This window comes from Panthera leo, chromosome B3 (genome assembly GCF_018350215.1).
Source record: "Panthera leo isolate Ple1 chromosome B3, P.leo_Ple1_pat1.1, whole genome shotgun sequence".
In the NCBI taxonomy this organism is placed as follows: domain Eukaryota; kingdom Metazoa; phylum Chordata; class Mammalia; order Carnivora; family Felidae; genus Panthera; species Panthera leo.
Window position 1 is genome coordinate 57,951,266 of NC_056684.1, and position 19,882 is coordinate 57,971,147.

General features: G+C 45.0%; 1 protein-coding gene across 2 annotated transcripts in view; it reads right to left on the reverse strand.

Annotated features, from left to right (window-relative positions):
• Positions 1-19,533, reverse strand: part of SQOR (sulfide quinone oxidoreductase) — a 48,783-nt gene extending 29,250 nt beyond the window's left edge. Inside the window, exon 1 of one of the 2 annotated variants that reach the window (XM_042942129.1) lies at positions 19,169-19,533. The gene's annotated coding sequence lies outside the window, so the exon portion shown is untranslated. Of the gene's footprint in view, positions 1-17,142; positions 17,317-19,168 lie in introns of those variants that run through there. The other variant, XM_042942130.1, reaches the window with a different exon arrangement.
• Between the last annotated feature and the right edge of the window lie 349 nt (positions 19,534-19,882).

A 19,882-nucleotide genomic window follows, 5' to 3' on the forward strand; every position in this document is an offset into this window, starting at 1 on the left:
CACAAACACACAACTTCCAAGCGAGGGAGGGGGGCGGATTTGGGTGCCCACAGTAAGTGGGGCAGGCTCATAAACTGTAGCTAGAAGTTTAAAATCAGTGTGACCCTTCTAGAAAGTAACATTTCTCAGCCGTTGCCCCTGCATTTCCATTTCTGGGATTCCAGACTAAGGAAATAACTAATAATGCTAAAGAAAAAAAACCTTTACACAAGTATTTCTCACATATTTATTCCTAATATGGTGAACCCTCAGTTAAGTGGTTTGTGGACTGGCTCTGATTACATCCTGGTTACAGAAAAAACTACAGACTCCACATTGGCCAGGGAAGGCTCGGGGCCCAGTTTTAACTAACGTGAATTTATGACTGACTCAATTTAATGTGGTAGGGAGGGGCAGGGAATAGCAGTCTGAACGTCAAAACATCAGGGAGAAAGGTTAAGTATGGTTATGTAAGATAATGGGTGATTTTGATTTCTTCCGCTTTTCTGTGTTTTATAAAGTGTCTACTACATACATATGTTAATGTTATAATAAAATCTTTATTTTGATAAGTAACATTTACTAAGTCCTTTACACAAGCATTTAATTTGTGACCTGGATGCCATTATCATCTCCATTTTACAGATGATAAAATCGAGCCAGGGAGCTGGTAAGTGACTTCCTCAAGATGATATAGCCCGTAAGTGGTGGCCATGATTTGAACCCAGGCACTTTGGTGCCACAGCCTCTGTTTTAAACCACCACTGTACTCTACTGTCTCTGTGATCTTTATCAACAGCAACAAAACACTGCCTATGCGATGATGTTAAAGGGAAAAAATCCAGACATATATTTTCCATACTTCCCAGAGAAGGCAAACTATTTTTTTAAGGTACTGACACCTCAATATTAATGTTTTGATATAACTATAACTGGCTTTTTCCTCTTCTTTCTGGGTGCTTTTCTCAAGTGTTCTTTAATGAACTCTAGATTTTTAAATTTTAAAAATCACTCAATTTGATTTTTTTTTTTAAATGACTGAGGAGTGGAGGAAACCACCAAGTTGGATGTTGCTGTTTGGTAGGGAAAGAAGATGTTTTACGGTGAACAGACAGTTGTCACATTCTGCCTTTTCATATTATCCACAAAATGACAGAATCACAGCAAAACCCTTCACTTCCCAGAAAGAGAAGCCCTTTTTTCATGGTCTTCACACTACATCTTAAAACCTCCTGGAAAGGGTTGAACAATAGTGATCTAGGAGGAGGCCTGGCTAAGTTCCTGGTTTCCAGCCACTCCATCCAACGTCATTTAACCTCCTCGTTCCCTTCCAGCCTAACACGCCATGGTTTTCCTCTTGAAAGAGGAAGAGTCCACGCAAATATTTCCCTCATTCAGCCAAGAAAGCTAGTTCTGTTTTATTTCAGCAGCTACCCATAGGCTGTTTCTGGATTCGATATTTATAAACGCAAAGTCCTCTGAAACAGTTTTATCAGCTTCATTAATAACAGTCATCAAACAGAATGTCGTGGGGACTGATTCTATAAAAACTCTTGAACAAGATTCTGAGAACTTCTGTGTTAGTGAACACGCGGAAGTGCTGAGGGGGGGGTCACTACCTGGCTCCTACCCCCCACCCAATCCCCATACCTATGCTCTCTTCAACCTGGCTGTTTCCGTGTTGAAACAAACTTTATAATAAACTGGTAAGCATAAGTAAAGTGTTTTCCTGAGTTCCGTGTATCATTTTAGTGAACTGTCAAAACTTAAGGAGTGGGGATCATGGGAGCCCCCAAACTTGTAGTCAGCCAGGCAGAACTGTGGGTCCCCTGGGACCCCCATTTGCAGCTGACATCTGAGGTGGGGGCAGTCTTATGTGGCTGAGCCCTTAACCTGTGGGGTCTGATTTAATTCTGGGAATTAATGTCAGAATTGAATTTTTGGACACCCACTTGGTGTCAGAGAACTGATTGGTGTTGGAAAAACCATATATTTGGTGCTAGAAGTGTTGTCAGAAAACATTACACAGGAACCAATAAGAAGGTCTGACATTGACCTAAATCAAGTCTATAGCAACAACCAAAACAACCAGACAATCGAAGGAAGCAATGGTCACACAATCTTAACCAGAAAGCAAACAGAAAAGAAAGGCCAGGCCTGACCTGGCCTTTTATGACAGTCATTGGATCAGATCAGAAAAGAAACAGATAATTTCTGTCAACCAAATAACTAAGAAGCATAAATCTTACACGATTTCATACATAGTCTCTTGAAAAGGTAGCCTGAAACTGGTGAGGTTAAGAAATAAGAATTAACTCTCTCTCTCTCTAAAATAAATAAAATGACAAAAAAAAATTTTTTAAGGGGCACTTGGGGGGCTCAGTTGGTTGAGCATCTAACTCTTGATTTTGGCTCAGGTCATGATCCCAGGGTCATGGGATCAAGCCCCGAGTGGAGCCTGCTTAAGATTCTCTCTCTCTCTCACTGTTAAAAACTGAGAACAAACTGAGGGTTGATGGGGGGTGGGAGGGAGGGCAGGGTGGGTGATGGGTATTGAGGAGGGCACCTTTTGGGATGAGCACTGGGTGTTGTACGGAAACCAATTTGACAGTAAATTTCATATATTAAAAAATAAAAAAAGAAAAAAAAAAAGATTCTCTCTCTCTCTCTCTCTCTCTCTCTTTCTCTCTCTCCCCCTTTCTCTTTCTCTCCCCTCTGCCCCTCCCCCAACATGAGCACACACTCTCTCTCTAAAATAAATAATTTTTTAATTAAAAAAAGAAATAAGAATTAACTACCAATGATACAGAAGAATACAGCCACTTTATCTCTACATTCTTAAGAAGTGAAACACACACTTTTAAAAAATAAATAAGGCAAATTTAACTTTCTTTTAACATGTGCATGCAATAGATTTTATAATTAAATAATTTCATTATTTGAAGTTAGATAAACAGTCTTCAGTGAATCCTAAATCCAGTGCCTCCTTTAAGGGATCAGAATAAATGCTTTGCTGTATCTGTAGCCTAACTAGCAAAGTAAAATCCCTGCTGACTGAAAGGAGAAGTCGGTCTCCTCGGCATCTCCTACTTACATCCCTGACTGCGGTCTCTGGGCCGCGGTCCAGACAAGTCTTTGGGCCTCCACGCCTTCCCACTGCTGGCCCTTCTTGCAGTGCAGATCGCCTGTGTCAAAATCTCCCTAATCTTATGGCACATGACATGACACTCACTGGGTGTCAGGACACCTGGCTGAGTTCAAACAGAGCGGGCCTCTAAGTAAGGATTATTCAGAGCATTCTTAATGAAAGATCCATGGGGCCAGCAAGACTTGTACTTAACCTTTCGGCTACTTTTGCTCTTGAGGAAATAGTGGGTCTTTGTATGTTTCACAATTATTTTACCTCAAGCCGGCATCAGGCAGGGCCCTCCTTGCTTTGGGTTTCAATAACCACAAAGCCAACCTTCAGCTTGTCGGCTTTGTAGAACACTTCCAAAATCAAAGCAAAAAATAGATAACGAACAGCCTCCAGCTCTGGTCACCCACTCTGTTCCTCCCACCCTACCTCTCGGCCTCCAGCTTCCCTGGGCCAAACTTACTCCGAACTGTTATGTCCTGATGGTCTGAATCCCTGTGGGTCCCAGTCTCCGAGACACAAGTGAGCCTTGTCCACGCAGCACAGGTAGGGCTTTCCCCTAGTGCCCAGGTGGTAGGACTCCTGAAAGGTTCCTCCTCTCCCATCTGCTCCTCCCCCTTGGGCTCTCTAGGCTTATTTACTTAAGTCAGCCCTTAGGCTATCTATCATCAGTTACAGCTCTCAACCAATTACTCCCAGAAGACAGGATTTGATAGGAAGAAGTGGGGAGAAACTGTCATAATAATAATAGCTAACATTTACTGAGTATTTACTGGTTGTACTTTACTGACACCGTCTCAGAGACTCCTTAAAATAACTTTATAAAAGAGATGTTAGTATCCCCATTTTACAGATAAGAACATTGAGGTTTAGTATAAGGTTAGAGAACTTACCTAAGGTTATAGCACTAATTTAAGCAGCAGAGTTTAATTCAAACTAACTCTTCAGTTGGATGTTCTCACAGTTTTAGACCTAAGAGATAGTTGAGGGAACATGCCTCACAGCTGAATTCTATTTATGTTCAAATTTAAAGTAACTTCTGCCCCACGGAGAGGGGTGGGAAGGAATCTACAAACTGAAAAGTAAAAAAATTACATTTCTTGGAGAGGGGTGAGATACAACAATAATACTGATATAATTTTTAAAGAGCCCTTATCTTTTATAAATACATACTGAAATTCTTACAATTGAAATGATTTGGAATTTGCTTAAGGCGGAGTGGGTAGGAGCTTAGAAGACACAAGATTGGCCATGAGTTGATAATAATTTGAAGCCAACTATGGATATATGAGGGCATTCCCCATGGTAGTGTATTTTTGTACATATTGAAAAGTTTCCACAATAAAAAATGGGCACCTGGGTATCTTAGTCAGTTGACTGTCTGACTCTTGGCTTCAGGTTAGGTTGTGATCTCATGGTTCATGAGTTGGAGCCCCACATCAGGCTCTAACCTGACAGCACAGAGCCTGCTTGGGATTCTCCCTCTCCCTCTCTCAGTCTGTCTCTCTCTCTCTCAAAATAAATAAATAAACTTAAAAAAAAAAAAAAAGAAGAAGAAACAGCAAAAAACAAAAATTAAAAACCAGTGTGTCAGGGGTGCCTGGGTGGCTCAGTCCATTGAGCGTCCGACTTCGGCTCAGGTCATGATCTCGCAGTTTGTGAGTTCAAGCCCCTCATCGGGCTCTGTGCTGACAGCTCAGACCCTGGAGCCTGCTTCAGATTCTGTGTCTCCTCCTCTCTCTTCCCCTCCCATGCTCATGCTCTGTCTCTCTCTGTCTCTTAATAATAAATAAATGTTTATAAAAAATAAAAAAATAAAAACACCGGTGTCAGAGTGGGCAGTGACTTTGCTCTTTAGTTACTGAAATGGTAAGTTGTGGGCATATTTCAAGTAATAGCAAGATAACAGAAATACAGGTAATAGCAACATAATTATAATCATATTTCCCTCCCACGTGCACAGAGCTGTACAATTCACAGGGCCCACACCTGAACCTGCATGGGAGGTATGGATACCACTTTACAAATGGGCAAACTGAGGATCAGAGAGGCAAGGTGATCCTCCAAAACTCATACAATGAGTCCGCATCAGGGCTGGAGCCATGATGAATACTTTATGTGAACAACAACTTTTTCTGAATACCCCCTGGGGTAGCAAGGCAGGCATTAGCCAGAGCTCACAGTTCAGAGGAGAAGAGGGACCTTCTCCGGGCTCCAGATCCCGGGACAGCCTCTGTGCTGGGTTGGGTAGGGCAGGGCAGAAGAATCCTGCAACCCCAAATGGCCACACATACCATCTCCCAGAGGGGCAGGACTCCAGTCCTGGTTTTATGGCCATCGAAGCCTATACAATTTAGGGACTGAAGTTACAAATACAAAATTAGATATGATAGTTAATGTTAACTTTGAATGAGAAAATAAATCACAATAAATGTCTGGATTCTTGGTGATTCAGGATTCTTTCTTCTGATCTGTCTTTGAGGCAATTTATCAGAAATACAAGCATAGAAATAATTCCTGGTTACAGCCTGGCTACCCCTCCCCTCCTGGAACCCCCGCTCTGCATGCAGGTGGACCTATACAAGAGATGGCCCCTGAAGTTTGAACTCCATTTGCTTCTGGGTAAATCCACATCTAGTGCCTACAGCACTTCTTTAGGGCACACTGCCCACCCACCTGCCTGGGACTCACAACTTGCCAACCTTTCCTTTTACCAGTTCTGAGTTTTGCCAATCCCCCTCCCACCCCTTCCCAACACAACACGGCTTCTCTGAACAATCTGAAGCTACATCCGGATCCCTAATGTAAAACTGGTCCATCACTGCCCTACAGCACATTCCTAAGTGCCAGGCACTGTGCTGGGCACTTGAGGTGGACACTTTATCCTCATTTTACAACTGAAAAAAGCTGTAGAAGATAGATTACATTCTCAAGGGCACACAGCCAATAAGTAAATTAAGTTAAATTAAATTAAATTACAAAATAAAATAGAAAATAAAATAGAATAGAATCAGGTTTCGACCAGAGGAGACGGAAAAGAGTAAGGAAGAGAACGAAAGCAAACATCATCATTTTCCCTATGACATGGAGAATACTCCTGGGAACTGGCTTACACAATTATGAAAGCAGACAAGTCCAAGATCTTCGGTCAGCGAGCTGGAGACCTAGGACAGCCAATGGTGCAGTTTCTGTCCAAAGGTCAGCAGGCTCAAGACCCAGGAAGAGCTCATGTTTCAGTTCCAAGTATAGGCAGGAGAAAACTAATATTCCTGTTCAAGGCAATCAGGTAGGAAAGATTCTCTGTTAGTGGGAAGGTCAGCCTGTTGGTTCTATTCAGATCTTCACCTGATTGGATGAGGCTACCCACATTGGAAGGGCAATCTGCATAAGGATTCCTCAAGAAAACACCCTCATAGACACACGGGAGTGATGTCTGACCAAATGTGCGGGCACCCTGTGGCCCAGGCAAGTTGACACATAAAGTTAACTATCATACCCTCTGACTTAACCTATAAAACGGCAAATCCAAATCTAGAAAAATCTTAGGAAAGAAATTGTTACTACGGTTGGATTAGTACCACTTTTGGGTCTCAAGAAAATGCCAAACATTGTCTCATAAATACTGTGGTTCCTTAATATGATCTCATCTTAATCTGAAGGGCATTCAAGTAAATGATGCAGTCATATTTGTGGTACATATCAAAGGCACTGGATTAGACACTTCATGAAATCTTTCTGGAGGTGTTTTGAGTCCTACTGTATTAATAATGTTTTTAATTTTTTGTATTTTAGGATTGTTTGACATCTGGGCGACTTGCTAATCCTAGAGAGACTGCCCCTCCAGTGCTAGCTAACTCCTTAAGACAGTAAATAGCTTGTCTGGGAGCACCCCTCTATTATGTAAACCAACCCATGGGGAGCCCATACTCCGAACCACCTCCCCCATCTGGCTGTACACTTCATAAAGCAGTATCCTTCTGCCCTAATTATTCTACCACCAGACATCAGACAACTGGGGTAGCCCCTATACCCCAAAGCCCACTAAAATTTATTCAAATTAGCCAACCCCAAACCTGGTCATCTCATTCCCCCTGCCTCACAAAAACTACGATATAGGTTTGTGGGGGCCTTGGGTGGCTCAGTCGGTTATGCATCGGACTTTGGCTCAGGTCATGATCCCCTGGTTCAAAAGTTTGAGCCCCACATTGGCTGCCTGCTTCAGATGCTCTGTCCCCTTCGCTCTCTGCCCCTCCCCTGTGTGCACACACGCACTCTCTTTCTCTCCCTTTCACAAATAAATAAACATTTTTTTAAAATAAAGTGCTTTTTAAAAATAAAAAATAAAAAACTATTTTAAAAATAAAAAATAATAAAAAATATAGATTTTGCCCATGCTTTCCCCTCAATTTTCCTGCCTACTGACCCACCAGGTGCTTCCCCGTGTGGCCCAATGGGGGTATCTTGCTCCTGTTCCCGGGAACTCTGAGGAACAATTTCTTCCTTCATAGCAGTCATCTCCTGATGTGTTGGAAGATTTTATACGTGTAACAAATTTTTTTCTCTGCTCCTCCTTACATATCCATTGAACTGTCAGGTGGCAAGCATTTAAAAAGCAATTTTTTTTTAATTTTTTTTTAACGTTTATTTATTTTTGAGACAGAGAGTGACAGAGCATGAATGGGGGAGGGTCAGAGAGAGGGAGACACAGAATCTGAAACAGGCTCCAGGCTCTGAGCTGTCAGCACAGAGCCTGACGCAGGGCTTGAACTCACGGACCGCGAGATTATGACCTGAGCCGAAGTCAGCCGCTTAACCGACTGAGCCACCCAGGCTCCCCTAAAAAGCAATTTAATTACATATTACTGCGGAATGTTATAATTATGTGGGTGATTGGGTCAAATTTTTACAAGTAAGTAACATAGCTACAGTAGAATTTTTTAATGCAATAATTACTCCAGAAGAATAGAGCACTGGACCTTCCTTTCCTTTGTCATATATTTATCACCTGCTCTACCAAAACGAGCGATCTTCTCCACCAAGGAAAGTCTTCCCATCCTTTTTGTCCTTTTACTCTTGATAGAGGGTAAGTGTCATTAGCCAGAGTTGCTCAGAAAGGGGTTTAAGGAACAAGTTTTCTACAGGATAGAAGTACATGTGCACATTCATACCTATACTAAATTTGTCTCAATCATTCAGTGGCTAAATTTGCAGAGCCAAAAATCAGGAAACATAATCTAAGCTACCTTTTTATTTACAGATTTATTTCCCGCACAACAGGTCTGCAAATTAAATTATATTTAGCTGTGCTAAATGTGTAAGTATATCTTTATGGAAAGAGTAGAGTTACATGAAATCTCTATGATGCTAAGACTGTTTCCACAAGTGCTTATTGAGAATCTACTACACACCAGGACCTGTGCTGCTGGACAGACACCTCCCCACCCCAGTCCTGGTCCTGGTCCCAGTCTATTAGCTTCAGGTCCTAAGGGCAGAACAGCACAGCTCTGCCACCTAATTATAATGTAGGCCAAGAATAAGGGTGAGCCAAATTCCAGGGGAAAGTTTTTTCTTTTAATATGATATGGTCTAATTTAAATATTAGAATGTTAAAAATAAGCCATAAAAAAGCTAGAAGAAATTTTTTTTTAAGTTTATCTATTTATCTTGAGAGAGAGTGAACACGGGAGGGACAGAGAGAGGGAGGGAGAGAGAGAATCCCAAGCAGGTTCCATGCTGTCAGAGTAGAGCCCTACACAGGGCTCAAACCCATGAACTGTGAGACCATGACCTAAGCTGAAATCAGGAGGTGGATGCTTAACCAACTGAGCCACCCAGGCACCCCAAGCTAGAAGAAATTTTAAGTGGACCATTGGCATCATTGCTGAGTAATATTTTTTTAAAAAATCTTTCTTAGTGTACCACAATTACCACCATGCTGGGTAAGATTCAGAAAGAAGTAAGGAGCACAGTAGAGAAAAAAAACAAATCATCTTAGAGACCACCTAGAGCACCAGGAACAGACAATTAGTAGAAATATAAACATTAAAGGCTCTGATGGTGAGGGCTTAGAATGAAGTGAGGAACATATTTCTGAACACTGGAGAAAAAGGATCCTTGCTATAGAGGGGCAGAAAGCTTAAGATAATTCTGTCCTACAGTTATGTGAGAAGGAGAATTTGTTAAGAGATAAAATTAAACATTTAGCTGAGGAAATTCCCAAGCAAAGTGTTGAAGGTGCAGCCAGATTTCTTCTTGCTCCTTTAGGAAAATGTGAAAGAAAAGAGATAAACTAAAGGAAGAATTGTTCAGCAAAAATGAACTAGGACTACTTACTGGCAACCACACACTCTATTTGGTGACAAATCAAGGATGGCCCAGTGGGTGGAGCCTAGAGCCGCAGAGGATTATTCCCAGGCCTTGAAACCGAATGTAATTTGTCCAACTGGATTTTATTTTTATTTTTCTAATGTTTATTTTATTTTTGAGACAGAGAGAGAGAGAGAGAGACACAAAGTGCGAGTGGGGGAGGGGCAGGGAGAGGGAGACACAGGATACGAAGCAGGCTCCAGGCTCTGAGCTGTCAGCACAGAACCCGACATAGGGCTCAAACTCGAACTGTGAGATCATGACCTGAGCTGAAGTCGAACACCCAACCAATTGAGCCGCCCAGGGGCCCCTGTCCAACTGGATTTCTAAAATTTCTTGGGACCAGTGACTCCTTTCTTTCCTTCCACTTTTTCCCTTTTTCAAGCAGAACCTTTATCCTATGCCTATATAACTTTTATCCTATGCCTACCCCACCACTGTATTTTGGGAGCAGATAACTTGTTTCTTTAGTTTCATAGGCGCACAGATAAACAGGAATTGAACCCTAGGATGGATCATCCCTAGAGCCTCGCTCACACGTAATTTAGATTATTCAGTAGATGAAATTGAGACTTCGGAGCTAATGAGACTCAAATTGGATTTTGTGCCATCGTTAATACTCTAATAGGGGACCTATTTAGGGACCTTGGAGGGAATATATTTTGTATATGGGATAAGTCTGAATTTTGGGGAGCCAGAGTATGAACTGTGGCAGGCAGAATAACACCCCCCCACCAAAGATTCCCTGGAATCTATGAATATGTTACATTGCAGGCAAAGGGGACTTTGCAGATGCGATTAACGTAAGGACATTGAGATGGGGAAAGTGGTCTGCATTGTTATACAGGTGGGCCCATGTATGAATAGGATGGATCCTCAAGAGTGAAGAACCTTTCCTAGCTGTGGCCAGAGGGCAGGCATGACTCTTGGAAGAAAGGTCAGAGAAAAACAAAGTTGCTGGCTCTGAAGATGGAAGAAGGGGTTCATGAACCAACGATGTGAGCAGCATCTAGAAGCTGGAAAAGAAAAACAAAACAGAGCAAAACAGATTCTCCCTTGGAGCTTCCAAAACAAATGTGGCCCTGCTGGCACTTGGATTTATGGTGAGACCCATGTTGGACTTCTGGACTACAGTACTGTAGGAACAGAAATTTGTATTGTTTAAACCACCAAGTCCATGGGAATCTGTTATAGCAGCAACAGGGAACTAATGCATCCTCTTACTTAATCATCACAACCGTCTCAAGAGGAAGGTGTTGTTATTCCCATTTATAGATGCTGAAAATGAGGTTCAGAGAAGTTTAAGTAACATTCTAGTTAAATCCAAGAACTTGAATATAAACATAGATTTTTGAAAGTCAATCCTAACACTCCTTCCACTAACCCAGAGATGGTGGACGTGTAGAAAATAAAGGTACCAAATTTTTTGGCAACTGTTCCTACGGAGGTGGCCAGAGAGTTTAGTGCTACCCTCTTGGTAGACTACAGAGGTTTTCTGCCTGCTACCACCAACTATCCTGACCATCCCAGAGGATGACAGGAATGGTCCAGTGGGGATAGATAAGACCAGAGTCTAGCACCAGAGCCCAAAAACACCAGGAGGTTTTAATCTCTCTGGGAAAAAAGATGCATCAAAATGCCAACAAATGACGGAGTGACCACAAGAAAGTTCCGAGAAGGGCAAGGAAGGCAACATGACTTACAGAATCGACTTGGGCTGAAGGGACTAGAGCAGCTAGGACCTGGGCTGGACGTTGAGCAGGGCATTTCAGGAGGGTATAATAATAAGGGGACAAAGGAATACCATGTACTCCATTCCCCTGGAAAGTAAGCCCTGTCAGTACAAACACCTCATGTAACATGCTCATTGTTTTAGTCCCAGCACCTAGCACAGCACCTGCCACAATGAAGGATCTCAGTAATTGCCTTAGTCCTTCCAGGCTACTATGAAATACCACAGGCAGGGTGGCCTATAAATAGAAATTTATTTCTCACGGTTCTGGAGGCTGGGAAGTCCAAGATCAAGGCACCAGCATGGTGAGTGAGGACCTTTTTCCTATGTCCTCACATGTTAGAAGAGGCTCTAGATCTCTTTGGACCCTCTTTGATAAGGCAATAATCCCATTCGTGAAGGCTAATGACTTAATCACCTCCCAACGACCCCAACAACTAATACCATCACTTTTGGGGGCCAGGATTTCAACAGATAAGTTTTGGAGGGAACACAGACATTCAGACCACAGCAATAATATTTGCTTTAAAAAATGAATTAAGAGATGAGCAGATTTATTCAATACCCTTATATGCCAGGTGCACACACAATGAATGAAGGTGAGACTTAATTCATTCCAAAAAAAATTTACTGAGTGTGGAGGAAAATGCAAAGTTCTAGCCTGTATCCCTTCCCAAGCTAGTAAGAGAATGGCGTGCACACTTCTAACTACCCTTAACTTTAGTGACTATAGTGCAATGTAATCAGTACAAGCCAAACACCTTAGGTATTTTGATGAAAGAGTAATCAATGAAAGCTTAGTGGGACAGACAGAATCTGAGCAGGAGGCAAAAGACTGGCAGCATTTTGACAAGTGGAAACACTATGGGAGGGTGCACCAAGAGGAGGGAATAGCAGAAGTAAATGAATCAATGATATGGTGACTTCCCTGCACACCTCACTCCAACCTTCTCTGCCCTGCTCAGAGCCCTGAGACCTGACCTGTGAGGCATCAACTCGCCTCTCTTGTCTTCTAACTTCCACTTGGGTGTATTGCTCAGCCAAAAGCCTTGACTTCCTGTGGGGTGGCCCTCAGCTACAGCTCTTTCTCAGGGTTCTGGTAATCACGTCCTCTCTTTGCTTTTTTCAGGCCTCAAATCAATACGATTGCTTCACCTTCTCGTTGGTTTCTGTTAACCTTGCCCACACCTTTACAAATAGTTATTTTATTAAATCCTTCTTAATAACATGTTTGAGTGTGCCAACTGTTTCCCAGAGACGCTGGCTGATAAGGTGGAAAGGCCCAGAATGTGTTTGGGCGATGGAAGGCCAACCAGATTTGGCTGCTGTTCAGAGGAGTAGAAAAGTAGACAAGAAAAAAATATCACAGTCTGATTCTAAAGTGCCACACTGATGGGGTGCCTGGGTGGCTCAGTCGGTTGGACGTCCGACTTGGGCTCAGATCATGATCTCACAGTCTGTGAGTTCGAGCCCTATGTCAGGCTCTGTGCTGAGCGCTCGGAGCCTGGGGCCTGCTTCGGATTCTGTGTGTGTCTCTCTCTCTGCCCCTCCCCTGCTCATGCTCTGTCTCTCTCTGTCTCAAAAATAAATAAAAACATTAAAAAACAATAATAATAAGATAAAATAAAGGGCCACACTGAGGCTTTCTACTGAAAATCCATTTTGAGAAATGGGGAACTTCGGGAAGTTATGAGAAAATGAATCTGGTGTCAGGGAGCAAATTAAATAGGAGGAGCGTCAAACCAGTTCTGGAAGTCATTCTGGAGACTAGTGCAGTGGTCTACGTGTGAATGACAAGGGCCTGGTTAGGGGCGGGCATTAGAAATGCAAATAAAGAATCAGATAAGAACAAGGTAGAGGAAAAGGAATGATTGAATGAGAAGTGGGAAGGGCACCCTGGGCGGAAAAAAAAAGGCAAAGTTGACATTCGAGTGGCAGAAGAAAATTCTATGAAACAGGAGACATGGAGGGCAAGGTAAGGGCCTGTTTGGGGTAGTTTCAGGGAGTTAGGTTTGAGGTTTGGCAAGCAGAATCACCTAGAATGAGCATCATATAACTGTGAACAAGGAAGAGGGCAGACTACAGCAGATAGATGTCCACTGGGAAGAGAGAAATAAGATTGGATAAGCATACATGACTGAAGTTTCGGCTGGGAGCTTAACCCTGGACAGTTGCAATCCCATCTAGGGGTCACAGAGCAGCAATGTGCAGGTGAAATGCAGACCAGAGATGTGTTTGGGTTGGCTCCCAGAGTTTTCTCAAATTTTGAATTAATGCCAACAGTAAAATTTTTGGTTATCACACCGAAACAAACCTCCAGATTTTTGGCCTTACAACACTGGGCCCACATTCTCGCATGTCAACCCTTAGCTGGAGCTGAGCAGTCATTGCTCATCTATACTCCACACAAGGTTACAGTTCTCCCCAGCCCCACCTGGTCTATGTTACTCATTTGTGTCACCTGCTCCGCCTTGGCGTGCATTTGAGCTCATGGTCCCTGCTAATGGCCGTTCTCGATGCAACTGATGTCTTGGAAGATCCCCAGGGGGAAGTACAGAGGATAAATTGAAGCAAGTCCGTTGAGTTCAGCATTTCCACGTGTTTACTATGTGCCAAGCATTGAGCTAGATGCTGGGGAGACGGCAACGATAAAAGAGTGTCTGTTTTAACAGGAGAGACCAGGAGCATAAGGATCCCCTAAGTGGTTGTTTTCGGAAACTCAGGTGGGGTGGGGGGTGTGGTGCTTGGAAAAGAAGGTGACAACAGAGATGGAGGTGTGAATACGCATGCCTACTGAATTTTTGTGACAAATTAGCCACAGGGGATAAAAAAGGAAGGAGGTGGACATGACCTTGCTCAGGTGGATACAATGAGAGAGGGTGTAAGTGACACTGTCGGATTAGTCAAAGTGCGGCAAAGGTCCAAAGCAAGGTGGAAGAGAAAGAAACCACACCCCCTAAAAGTCCACTGAGCGCTGTTCTGCAAAGGCGTAATGCAGGTCGCGCCCTTCCTCTTGGCACACCTCTTCTTGAGTAATGGAGGTGCTGTCGCTGCCTGTGCGTTCAGGAACTGGATTACTTTATTGTTAACAAATGAACAAAATTAAGCAATCTTCATTTAGGCCTGCAGGACCATGTTGGAACTCTACAGAGTTGTACAATTAAATATTTTAATATTTTAACATTAAATATTAAGCTGTGGAGCAAGTGCTCTGGTAGTGGACCAGGAGCAAATCACCCAGAAAACAAATACCATGTACTGCTCCTGATGATTCAGGGGTTAGAGCCACAGTGGGGTTCTTTAGTTCCCTAACTCTTTAGGAACAAAGCATAAGAAATGTCTTTGGGGGCGCCTGGGGGGCTCAGTCGGTTGAGCGTCCGGCTCTTGATTTCGGCTCAGGTCACGATCCCAGAGTGGAGAGACGGAGCCCTGTGTCAGACTCTGTGCCGAGCATGGAAACTGCTTCAGATTCTCTCTCTCTCTCTCTCTCTCTCTCTCTCTCTCTCTCTCTCTTTCTCTCTCTCAAGATAAATAAACATTAAAAAATAAATAAATGTCTTTGAAGAGTTACTGAAAAAGAGTTACTAATGAGGACTTGGGCCCCCTTTGCTGCTGAAAAATGTCCTACAAGTTTCCCTAGGCTACATGCATTTTACAATCAAGAAAGCCTAATAAGGGGGGAGGAACTGACAATTTCACCAGCCTCATATTTGCCACGCAGAAAATAAAAATGCTATTTACAAAAGGAAAATTCTTACACTTTGGCTTCAGAAAAGGAAGAAATAAGTCAGTCAACTGGATTATTTCAACTGAAAGTAAAAAGTTTTGATTGAATTATATGGGGCGGGGGAGGGGGGGGTGACTTGCTTTTCTGCTTGCATTAGCCAATGGGAGTGTGGCTCATGCTCTGGGGTATAAATAGTCACAATTTAGCTCTCCTTCAAGTCCATCACTCTCAGTTGGCCTCTAGTCAAGTATATTGCAGGCTTCCTTTCAACATCTGAACATGCATGTGTGAGCCCATCCCCAGACTGTAGACGGGACACACGGGGGAGGGAGGCCTGATGAGAAATTAATTTGCTCCTAGTCACACAGCAGGGGGTCAGCTTAGGCGGAGTCTATTAAATGATCACCATAAAATTACTCATCAGCCTCAGGAGTGCTGGGATTCTGGCTCAGTCCCACATACACGGAATTTCACTACAAACAGGGACTGGCCAATTAATCTCTCATATTGTTCCTTGGAATCCAGGATGTGAGGTCTTCACACAATGAGAAAAGACTCTTTAATTACAAGTTATATATCTTTTGTTTGAATGTGATTGAAGGGATGACAAACTCAATCCTTTACTGGTTAGAACAGAATGAGGGGTAGGCTGGGTAACAGGTGTGCCGGGTTCCCTAAGCCCATGTCTGTCCTATGTCTGACCAATGGCACAGTTCCCCTTCCTGGTGAAGCTTTGTCTGAGGGCGTGTCAGGAGTCAGGGAGTTGGGAGACTGGGTCCACATTCTAGGCAGAGCCAGGCAGGGCTCGTCCTTAACCATTCTGGGCCACACTTTCTTCGGCAAAGGATAAAGCTTCAAAGGTCCCTTCCTTTTCCAAAATGCTGTGATCTTCTAAATGAGGGGGAAAGGGAAACGGAGGTTCACAAGCAAGTGCTCAAATGGGAACACTTGCGGGGTGCCCGGGTGGCTCAGTTAAGCATCCAACTTGGGCTCAGGTCATGAAATCAGGTGCTTGTGAGTTTGAGTCCTGCATTGTGCTCTCTGCTGTCAGCGCAGAGCCCACTTCAATCCTCTGTCTCCCTCTCTCTGCCCCTCCCTCTCTCTCTCTCTGTCCCTCCCCACTCCCTCTCAGAAAAAAAAAAAAAAAAAAGATATTTCAAATGGGAATACTTGTTGTACTAACTCCTTAGATTGATCAGTGCTGTAAATTATTGCAGCAGAGAATGACAAAGGTATTAACCAGGCCTGCCCTGGTGTCGCTTCCTCTTATAAGAACATCAGTCATATTGGATTAAGCCCTACCCTTACCATCTCTAATCTTAATTACCTTTTTAAGGGCCCTATCTCCAAATAGAGTCACATTCCAAGGCACTGGGGATTAATGCTTCGACACACGAATTTTGAGGGGACACAATTCAGTCCATAACACCAGTATTTGCCCTTCCCAAAGTTACAGACATAGTTAGCTATAGTGTGTTCTAAATTTCTTCTTCCTTTCAAAGTTCTCTCCCCATCTTCCTGCCCCAATTTAGCACTTTTACAAAGTAAACCTCAGGGCTGGCTGGACCTACTTTTCTTCTTCCTGTTACCATCCACAATTGTTGTTACATAGACTTTTAAGGCTGGGAATTAAGAAGCAACTAGTTTGCTTCCGGCCTAGTCTTGGCACCTTCTAGCAACTTACCCCCTCTGCTGCTATTTACCAAATCTTCAGGGTCACAGAGGAGGTATGTAATGGGTGGCGGGCAGGGAAAGATAAGAAGAAAAGAGGAAAAAGAAATGTGCATCTATGCCCAGAAATGCCTCATCATGGGTCTGTCTCCGTTCCCTATTAGACATTTCCTGTGTTGCAACACATAGGATTAACAGGCCGAGACACAGGCAAGATGGAAGAGAAACTGCTCTGCAGAGGAATCCTGGTTTCCTATCAACATTCAATTTCATTTTCTCTGGTAGAACACCAGCCGCACAGACCCACACACACAACCTATCGTCCTGAATGATATCTCAAGCTCGCCAACTCCAGATGTGTTTATATATTTGTTCAACCAGTAAAAGAAGAAGGAGGAGGAGGAGAAGCCCAAATTTTAGACATATCTCAAACCACCAGCTGTCTCCTTGATGAATTTTGGTTTTTTCAGATATAATCATAAGCAACCCTTTCCAACCCACTTATTCATTCAATAAATTTTTACTGAGTACCTTCCATGTACCAGGACTGGTGATACCAATGGTGACGGCCATAAACTTGTAGTCCAGTGAGGAAGACACACAAGTTCTAACAAATGTAACCATTCACATCTCTTTGTCAGGTACAGTGCTGGGTACTCTAAACACGCAGGAAGACATGATTATCCCCACTGAGCAGTGAAGAATCTAAGGTGCAAAGAAGTTCAAAGCCAAGGTCATGCTGCTAGTCAATGGAAGTGTCAAGACCACAGCTATGTCACCTGACCTTGGGCATTGTCCTTCCCACTATCAGGGGGGTATCTTACCCTAAGGTGTGAATTTGAATGGGGAAAAAAAAAATCACATCTCTACTTTCACCAATCTCTAACTGAAATTTAACATTTTTTTCAATTGTACGTGTTGGCAAAAACCACAGCAGCATTAGCAATACCTATGATTGTTGCCAAAAGAAACTGCAGATGTTTTCTTTTATTACAGGGGTTGCCTATATCTTGAAATACAGTTTATGCTCATTACTACTTCAAAATTATGGTAGCTGTCAGATCCCCAGAAGGGCGCTGGGGCCACCTGTCACTCCCGCCCCCCCTTCCCCCAAGTCCTCCTTCCCCACCCACTCTCCCGGCCAGTGCCACCTGCACTGCGTAACTGGGGGGGGGGGGGGGGGGGCGCAAAGGGGGAGGCAGGGCTGTGGACTGAGGCCAGATCTTTAATGCATTAGGGTATTTTTTTTTATGTTCATTTTATGTTTGAGAGAGAGAGACAAAGAGACAGAGCGCGAGCAGGGGAGGGGCAGAGAGAGAGGGAGACATAGATCTGAAGCAGGCTCTAGGCTCTGAGCTGTCAGCACAGAGCCCCACGTGGGGCTCGAACCCACAAACGACTGGAACCCACAACTGTGAGATCATGACTTGAGCTGAAGTCAGACGCTCAACTGACTGAGCCTCCCAGGTGCCCCAATGCATTAGGTTTTCTTAAACACACATATATTACTACATTATAAATTCTTTTTAATATTTTGACAAGAGCTTTGGAAATAGCTTTCTTTATAATGCTTGGCCTTTCAGGGGCGACTGGGTGGCTCAGTCAGTTTAGCATCTGACTCTTGATTTCAGCTCAGATAGTGATCTCACAATTTGTGAGTTCGAGCCCCTAGTCGGGCTCTGCACTGATGATGCGGAGCCTGCTTGGGATTCTGCCTCTCCTTCTCTCTGCCCCTCTCCTGCTTGTGCTCTATCTCTCAAAATAAATAAATATTTTTTTAAAAAAATTTTTAACGTTTAAAAAGTATTTTTCTGAGAAGGCATCCGTAGTCTTCCCAGAACTGCCAAAGGGGTACATGGCACAAAGGTTGGTCAGAACCCTACATTACAGCAATGAGAAGCCGAGGCAGACGCAGAGGCTCTTCTCCCGATGTCTTTGAGCAAAAAGCTAGGCTGGGATTTTCCTAATTAAGAGAGATGAAGAGCAAATGCTAAGACGCTCGATTCCACCAAAGAACTTTTCTCCCCTTTCCACGAATTCCGGTTCGGCACGAGCCCTGAATGCTCTCCTCTGCTTGCTCCCGGCGAAGCTGATTCCTTGAGTCCCCCCTCTGTCCCACGCGCAGTGTCAGAGGATAAATGGGTCCCCGCTGCGTTCAAATGGGCTGTCAACCTCCGGTCCCCGAGGCTGAGCACTTATTGGTGTCCCGGGACGGTGCTAAGTGGCACATTCAACAAGTGGAAGGCGCCAGAAATTCCCACACACCAAACCCACGGATACTCCAGTTTTCAACCTCCCCTCGCAGGTTGGCCCCTTCGCGCCCCCGAAACCTGACGCTCCGGGAAGGAAGCGCGAGCACCACCCCCGAGCTCCAGACTAGGGCAGCGAGAGCGGCGGGGGTCGCGGGTGGGGAAAGGGTGTGAAGCCGGATGGGACGCACGGTGCCAGCTGTGTGGGCGGAGGTGGGCCCACAACCAGCCTCTGGGGTGACCCGTGTCCCCGCCCGGTCCCCCTCCCCTGGCCGAGGGCCCGAGATCGGCCGCGGGAGGCCTCTTACCCAGGGGCGAGCGGAGCTTCCGGCCACAGTGTCGGCGCAGCAAAAGCGGCGGCTCCCTGCCCGGGCTGGGCGCCGCGGCTGGGGCCCCGCCCGCCCGCCTGCCTGCCCGGCCCCGGGGCGGACGCTGGAGGCGGGGAGAGCGGGGCTCCCCGCAAGAAAGGTCCGGAAAGGTCCTACCGCTGCCCCGCCTGCCGCCGCAGCCTGACGCCGAGGCCAAGTGCAGACTGGACCCCGGCTTTGAGCGCGCCCAGAAGACGGAGCCAGGAACGCGGGGTCCCGCGGGCCCAGAGCTCTGCCGGCGGGGCACGCTCGCCCCTACCCCTGGGGCGCTCTGGAAACTGGCCGGCGTCCTGGCGCGCGCCTGCGAAGGGCACTGGAGCCACCTGTCACTCCCGCCTCCCACCCCCCCCCCGCCCCCCCCCCGCCTTCCCTCAAGTCCTCCTTCCCCACCCACTCTCCCGGCCTGTGCCACCTGCACTGCGTAACTGGGAGGGGCAAAGGTGGAGGCAGGGCTGTGGATTGAAGCCAGGAACTTTGGGTGCGTGCTTCCCGCCCGGTTCCCAGGACGTCCCAGGAAAACAGCTACCCTAGCGCACACCTCACAGATGGGGCCACCGTGGCTCAGAGAAGCCCAGCCGCTGGTTTTGGTAAACGCTGGTAAACGACGGAGCCGCGCTCTCACCTCAAGCCACAGGCTGGGGTCAGCTGGCTTCA